We start from the raw sequence: 7,269 nt of genomic DNA on the forward strand, positions 1-7,269 counted from the left end.
GCCTTCTTTAAAATTCAATGCATATGTAAAGAAATATACGGTAACCCGAATTTACCACACTCGCAAAATCGCACACAGCCAACCATACACCCAGTATGGTATCGCGATTCGTGATTTTGCGCTATCATACTGGGTGTATGGTCGGCTGTGTGCGATTTTGCGAGTGTGGTAAAATCGCATAACAGCAAAATCGCATAACAGCCGAGCATACACCCAGCAGCGCTGCTGATGCCTGAACGGTATGTGGAATGAAGTGGGCGGGCATTGGGAGGCCACTATGGCACGGGGCAAGCACTATGGGCAGTCTATCTGAAGTGTACCTGGCGTATAAGACGACCCCCCACTTGGAGGCATATTTTTCAGGGCCAAAAAATCGTCTTATACGCCGGCAAATACGGTAGGAGTTTAGGTTCCTCAGCCTTTCTTAAATAAATAGGGTAGGCATATTTGTTAAATAAATAGGGTAGGCATAAATAGGAACTCACTCCATCTTGCAGATTATATATACTAGTGTATGTTTTCCAGCATGTGTGTGCATACATATGTGCTATAGTGTTTTAATTTAAAGGAATCGGTATTATCTGTGATGTTTGGGTTGTTTTTTTGTTTGTTTGCTTTTGGTTTTAGTTGAAGGCAGTTATACTTCTGACTGATGAAAACCAAATATAGTTTTGTACCACTTATATTTAAGAAGATAACATATTTTTCCCTTTAAATTTTAGTTTGTTGGAAAGCAAACTGACTAAGTATATGCTTAAGGATTTGGATTTAAACATTAAAATCCAGAAGTTCAGGTTATACTGGACATACTTTCATATATTGTTCCATAAATGTTTTATGGTGCTTTTTTTTTAATAGAAAGGATTTTTTAACTCAAAAAATTCAGTTATGGAAATTTCCTTTTTCAATTAATTTTTATAATTAAAGGGACGGACTTAAAATATATTTTTTTGCCTCTTGACGTATGTGAGTCCCTGGCTTTTTCTGAAGTCCATTGCTGGGTAAGCACTTTCATAGAGGGTGATGGCCGAATGTGACAAACATGGGTTGAATGCATGGGACCCACATGGAAAGGCAGCTTTTACTGTCGAGCCTTTTTTCACTTTTAGGCTCATTTGTTTTCCATGTTCCTTTGTCAGTACCTGTTGGATAGGGCTTCTTGGGCAAACACTTCAACCATCTTAGCTCATTTTCTTGTTCTCAGTGGCATTTCAAGGGAGGAAACTAAACTTTAAAGAATTAAGAGAGAAATTTTAACTTTAGTTGCTAATGTGCAATTAGGGCACTAAAAATTAGGAGCTCCCATTGGCCTGCTTTTAACAGTTTGATTCTGAGCCTGAATTCTTGTAGTTTTATTATAAAAAAAAAAAAAAGCTTCCTGCTTCTGGCTGTTGGGGGGGGGGGAAATGTTGATATTAAAGATTAATCTAAGAAACGTAATGGATTGATCAAACTCAAACAGAGTGCATTTATTTTAGAAAGAAAGCTCGAACTTGCAGCTACTGAAAGTGTGTATTAAATCCTGAAAGTTCAGGATGACCCAGTAATAGCTACTTCTGTGTTTCACTTGACTTCCAATGGAATGAGCATATGGAAATTTTGTGCCTCTGTTTATAATCTAATTTCATCTTTCAGGCCAATTTTAGCCAAATTCCAGGGGAAATAGGTTCAAAAAGACACTACACGTTTTTGAAAATGCATATTTGTAGAGTAAGAATTGCCCAGCTGGAAAACTGTAATTTTGAGAACCACCTGCTTTTGAAAAGTAGTAATATAACAATTAGGGCAAGGGTGGGGAGTTTAATCTGCAAACTTTCTCTAGGAATTCTGGGTTCATGAGAATCCCTTGCAAGAAATAATGGTGGAAACTTTGTGACTGATAGTCCAGCAAAAAAAGACTGCACTGTCTTAGAATGGAAAAGGACAAGGCTGGAGAGAGCAAGAAGGGGAACTTACCCAGGATCTTGGTTTGGATTGAGAGGAACAGTTGTAGGAAGCTGGGCAATGACCTGGACCACCTGGTGCTTGTGAAGGCAGTCAGATTGGTCAGTGCAGTTATAATGGTAAAAACTGCTACACCATTTGAGGTTGGCTCAAAGGGCTATGAGTGCTAGGACAGCAAAGCTTTCAGCACTTAGAAGTAGCAATGAATGATGGAAGGAAAGATCCCATGGCAAGGCAGGTGGTGACAAGAGAGAAGTCAAGTGGTGTAGCTGTTTCCATAACTTCCATAAGGAACAATAGGGCCCTGCACTCAGCACATAAAAGCAAACCTCCCATAGAACCTGGAGGAACCTTCTGGAAGCAGGATTCTAGAAACTAGCCTGGTTAGAAGCCTAGAATAGAAAGCAATTGGAGTTGTTACTGAAGTTCTGATTTTCCCCACAGTTGCTATATTCTGAGAAAAATATGTTATGCAGGCATGTAAAATATTGCTATATTTGTGTGTGCTATATTTTTTCTGAAGACAAAACATCACACCCCCCTCCCCCAAATTGTCTTAATTCTTTTATTTCATATCTAGAAGTTTACATGAGGTGCTAGAAATGTTGTCACATTCTCTATCCCCTAAATCAGTGGTTGGCAAACTCATTAGTCAACAGAGCCAAATATCAACAGTACTTCTTCAAAATAGACTCACCCAGGCCGAAAACCGACTTCTGCGCATGGGCCACGAAGTTTCAGTTTCACTGTACGTGTGCGCCTGCATGTGGTATTTTGTGGAAGAGCCACACTCAAGGGGCCAAAGAGCCGCATGTGGCTCGTGAGCCGCAGTTTGCCGACCAGGGCCCTAAATCATGCCTGAGTGTTCTCATGAAAAATGTAAGTATCTTTGCAGCTGTGATCTTAGGATACTTCCTACATTTTGTTGATCATGTTTGGATTTGGAAAATGGGTGCCACTTGGATAGTAAGGTTGAAGATTTTGTTTTATTTCGTTATGATTTGTTAACGTTTTGTGGATAAGCTTGAGACTCCACAAAGAATCATTCTTTGTAATTGTACTGCTTTAGATAATTTGTTAGCGATGTTCCTATTGTTGCGCTGGCCAGTGTGGCTCAGTTATTTGGAGTGTCATCCCATGCACCAAAGGGTAACGGGTTCAATTCCCAGTCAGGGCACATGCCCAGGTTGGGGGTTCGATCCACAGTCAGGGCACGTGCAGGAGGCAACCGATCGATGTCTCTCACATCAATGTGTCTCTCTCTCCTTCTCCCTTCCTCTCTCTTTAAAATCAATTTTTAAAAAGGTAAATTTAAAACATCCTTAAAAAAGAGGTTTTTCTATTGTTATAGTTGATGCCACAGTGGAAAATTGGAAAGCTTATAGGATGAAGTGTGTCCTCTTTCTCCTCCCCAACACAGCTTCACGAAGTCTGGAGTCTGGGCTGCTTGCCTCAGTCCTCTTAGAGTGTCATTGCCCTTATATGTTTAAAACAACTACATGCTACTTACTGCAACTTAGTGCTTTAAACATCCTGAATAAAATTGTACTCTTACTTTCTGTTATAGTTTATAATATTGTATTAATGATAAATTGAAGAGAAGTATTGAGTTAAAATACTACATCTAAAATATCTCAGGCAAGCAAAACAGTAAAAAATGTTGGCAGTATTTGACATGTCTTGTTGTTGTGTGCTAGGGACTCTCACCAGGACTTCTGAGTCACCCCGATCTGGAATACAAACAGCACTGAGATCATTAAGTAGAGATATACTGATACTGCCCAGTAACCAGGGTCAAGCCATGCTCACTGGAAAGTTTTAAAACTTGGCCTGGTGAGGTGTCTGCAATGCCATAAAATATCTGCATCATTATAGGCTTACGGAAGTAGGTCTGAAAATCTAAGAATCCTAAGAAAATGTCGATGTAGAAATAATGATGGAAACAAGACTAAATAAAGTGTAATACAGTCACACAATTGCTTTTAACTTACAATGTGACTTTATTAGAAGGGAGATTCTTATTTGACTACATATTTTTATTAAATCTATTTGGGTGACATTGGTTAATTCTTATATGACTACTAGAGGCCCAGTGCATGAAATCCGTGTGCAGGTATGGTCCCTAAGCCTGGCCTATGATCAGGGCCATCTTCCCCAGCTGCCTGCAGCTGGCCCTGCCCCCCACCGCCATCCATTCCTTGTTCCCCGTTTGCCATCAGGTGATCAGAGCCTGACAACTTGGGGAAGGGACCAAGAGGTCAGCCATTCCCACCCACTTGCTGGCCCCGCCCCCTCCACAGGTTGCCCTCTGTGTGGGGGGCGATCAGCGGGGTGGGTGCCTTGACCTGGCACCGCCTGCATCCCCCGCCACCTGCCCCCAGTTCTCTGTTTGCTGTCGGGTGACTGGAGCCTGCCAGCCAGGAAAAGGGACCAAGAGGTGGTCAGTGCACCTCATAGTGACTGGTTGAGCAGGCATTCTGGTTATTCCACCATTAGATTCAAATTGCATGTTACCCTTTTATTATATAGGATAGAGGCCTGGTGCACAGGTGGGGGCCAGCCAGCCTGCCTTGATGGGGGCACCAGATCAGGATGGGGGTTCCCACTGGGGGGTAGGGATGGCTGGGGTGAGGGGCCCCCGATCAGGGTGGGAGTCCCTGCTGGGAGGCGGGGCTGGCCTGGTCATTCTGGTTTTTCCACTGTTGGTCGCTGGGCTTTTATTATAGAGGATTATTAATAAGATGCAAATTACATGCAAGCCTTCTCTGTGTCAAAAAAACACATAAAACAAACCAAAAAACATCCCGACACTGACGTTTTGCAGAAATTCAAGCAAAGGAATTTATTGTGAGATCAAGAAACTTCTTGTATTCCAGCAAGAAAAGGATGCAATGATAATAATAAATGATCCACTATCTAGAGAAGCTAAAAGGCACCAGTTGGACCCAAAGAAAAGGATATGTTCTCAAGATGATGTGGGCATAACTGAGAGTGGGGGTGGAGAGTTACAAGGTAAATATGGACACCAGATGTTTCCACTTTGCTAGCTTTGAATCCTTGTTTCTTATTGACAGACAGGATCTAATGGACATAGAACTCACTGACAACACAAGGTCTCCACTGGTCTTTCCTAATTAACCCCTACAGTGCCGGGGAGTGCAATCCCGCTCCTCCTATCTTTCGCCAAAAGTGCTGGGAGCGCTATTGCGCTCCTCCTGCAGTGTCACTATTAGATGCTAGTAGTTCTAACACTCTTTATTGACAGATGGCACCTAAGGAAAATCAGCAAAAATGCCTTGGCAATTTTAGCATAGTTCCTAGGATATTGGTTGGCACTCAAAGGGTTAAAGCAGACTTTGTACCTGGGGTGCACAGAAAGGTTTCCAAGGTTCCAGGATCCCTCCCCCTAAAATAAGAAAAATTGTGTGTATTTTTCACTGAGAATGTCCCATAGCTTTTAAAAACACATATATTTTTATTGATTTCATAGAGGAAGGGAAAGGGAGAGAGAGAAACATCAATGATGAGAATCATTGATTGGCTGCTTCCTGCCCATCCCACATGGGATCCAGCCCACAATCCGGGCATGTGCCCTGAATGGGAATTAAACCATGACCTCCTGGTTCATGGGTGGACACTCAACCACTGCGCCACGCTGGCAGGGCTGTCCCATAGCTTTAATGACCCCTAACCATCTCAATCCAGGCCCAAATCTCTGTTAACTCACATTCTCAGTTGCCACCGGGCATCTCCACTTGGGCATTGTATAGGCTGTCTGTTACGAGCTGAATTGTGTTTCCCTAAAATGCATATTTTGAAGTCCTAATCCCCAGTACATCAATATGTTACTTTACTTGGAGATAGGGCCTTCAAAAAGGTAATTAAGGTAAAATGAAGTTATTAGGATGGTCCTTAACTAATATGACTCGTGTAGTGTCTTTATAAGAAGAGGAGATTAGGATACAGATGAAAACCGTGTGAAGAGACAGGAAAAAATATCCACCAACACGCCAAGGAGAGAGGCCTCAGAAGAAATTAACCTTACTAACACCTTGATCTTAGATTTCTGACCTCCAGAACTGTGAGGGAATTTCTGTTGTTTAAGCTACCCAGTCTGTGGTACTTTGTTATGGCAGTACAAGCAAACTAATACACTACAGAAGCTCAAAATATCAAACTGTTACCCACCTTCTCAATTGCCCCTCACTCATCTGAACCTGGTTATTATTTGCGTATCTTTTCTTAGCATCAAGTCAGTCTTGTAGGAAATGTTTACTGAGAGTTATATAGTGATTTATAAAATGCCCAGGTTCAGTGAATCAGAAAGTAGGTAGACAAAGTCACCTTCTAGATTCATAATTAGGATTCAGGATAATTGGAGAGGGAAATATTAAATCTCTTCTCCATAAGTTAAGTCAAGAGAACAGAAACTTTACAATAAAATTCAGGGTAATATTACCAAGTACATTGTTTATTTTTAAAATCAATATTATTTGATTTGATTTGATTTGATTTATATATATATAAAAGCCTAAGCAACCGTTGACCAGTAGCTATGACACCCACGGACCACCAGGGGGCAGACACTCAACACATGAGCTGCCGAGCTGCGGTGACTTGGCAGCTGCGGTTCTCGAGTGGCACACACAGAACCAGAGAGGAGGGAACCTGATTCCGGGGTGCATCACCCAAGAACCGCCCTCTCGCAACCTGGGACCCCTCGGGGGATGTCGGAGAGCCAGTTTCGGCCCGATTCCGGCAGGCCAGGTCAAGGGACCCCACATATATTTTAAAGGGACCCCTCTAGTATTTTAATAAAATGGCATCTTAAATTTCATTATGTAAAACAAGCAAAAGTGCCAATATTACATCCACTTATTACCACAGCATCAAAAACTTACAACTCTGAAGCTATATATATATATATATTTTTTAAAAAATATGTTTTTATTGATTTCAGAGAGGAAGGGAAAGTGATAGAGAGACAGAAACATCAATGATGAGAGAGAATCACCAATTGGCCACCTCCTGCATGCCCCCCACTGGGGGGCATCGAGCCCACAACCCAGGCATGTGCCCTTGGCCAGAATCGAACCCGGGACCCTTCAGTCTGCAGGCTGACGCTCTAGCCACCGAGCCAAACTGGCTAGGGCTTAAACTATATTTTGAAACATGAAGTACATTCTTGTGAAAAGTGTTTTTCCAAGATCAATGAAATTTATAAAGCAGTGTTATTTGTTTATGCTCTTTGAGTTGGCATCCGGAAAAGGTGCCATGATATTACTAATTCCACAGGATTCTATGTCTTCTCTCCTCTCCTCACCT

Source organism: Myotis davidii, unplaced genomic scaffold, assembly GCF_000327345.1.
Source record: "Myotis davidii unplaced genomic scaffold, ASM32734v1 scaffold68, whole genome shotgun sequence".
Taxonomy (NCBI): domain Eukaryota; kingdom Metazoa; phylum Chordata; class Mammalia; order Chiroptera; family Vespertilionidae; genus Myotis; species Myotis davidii.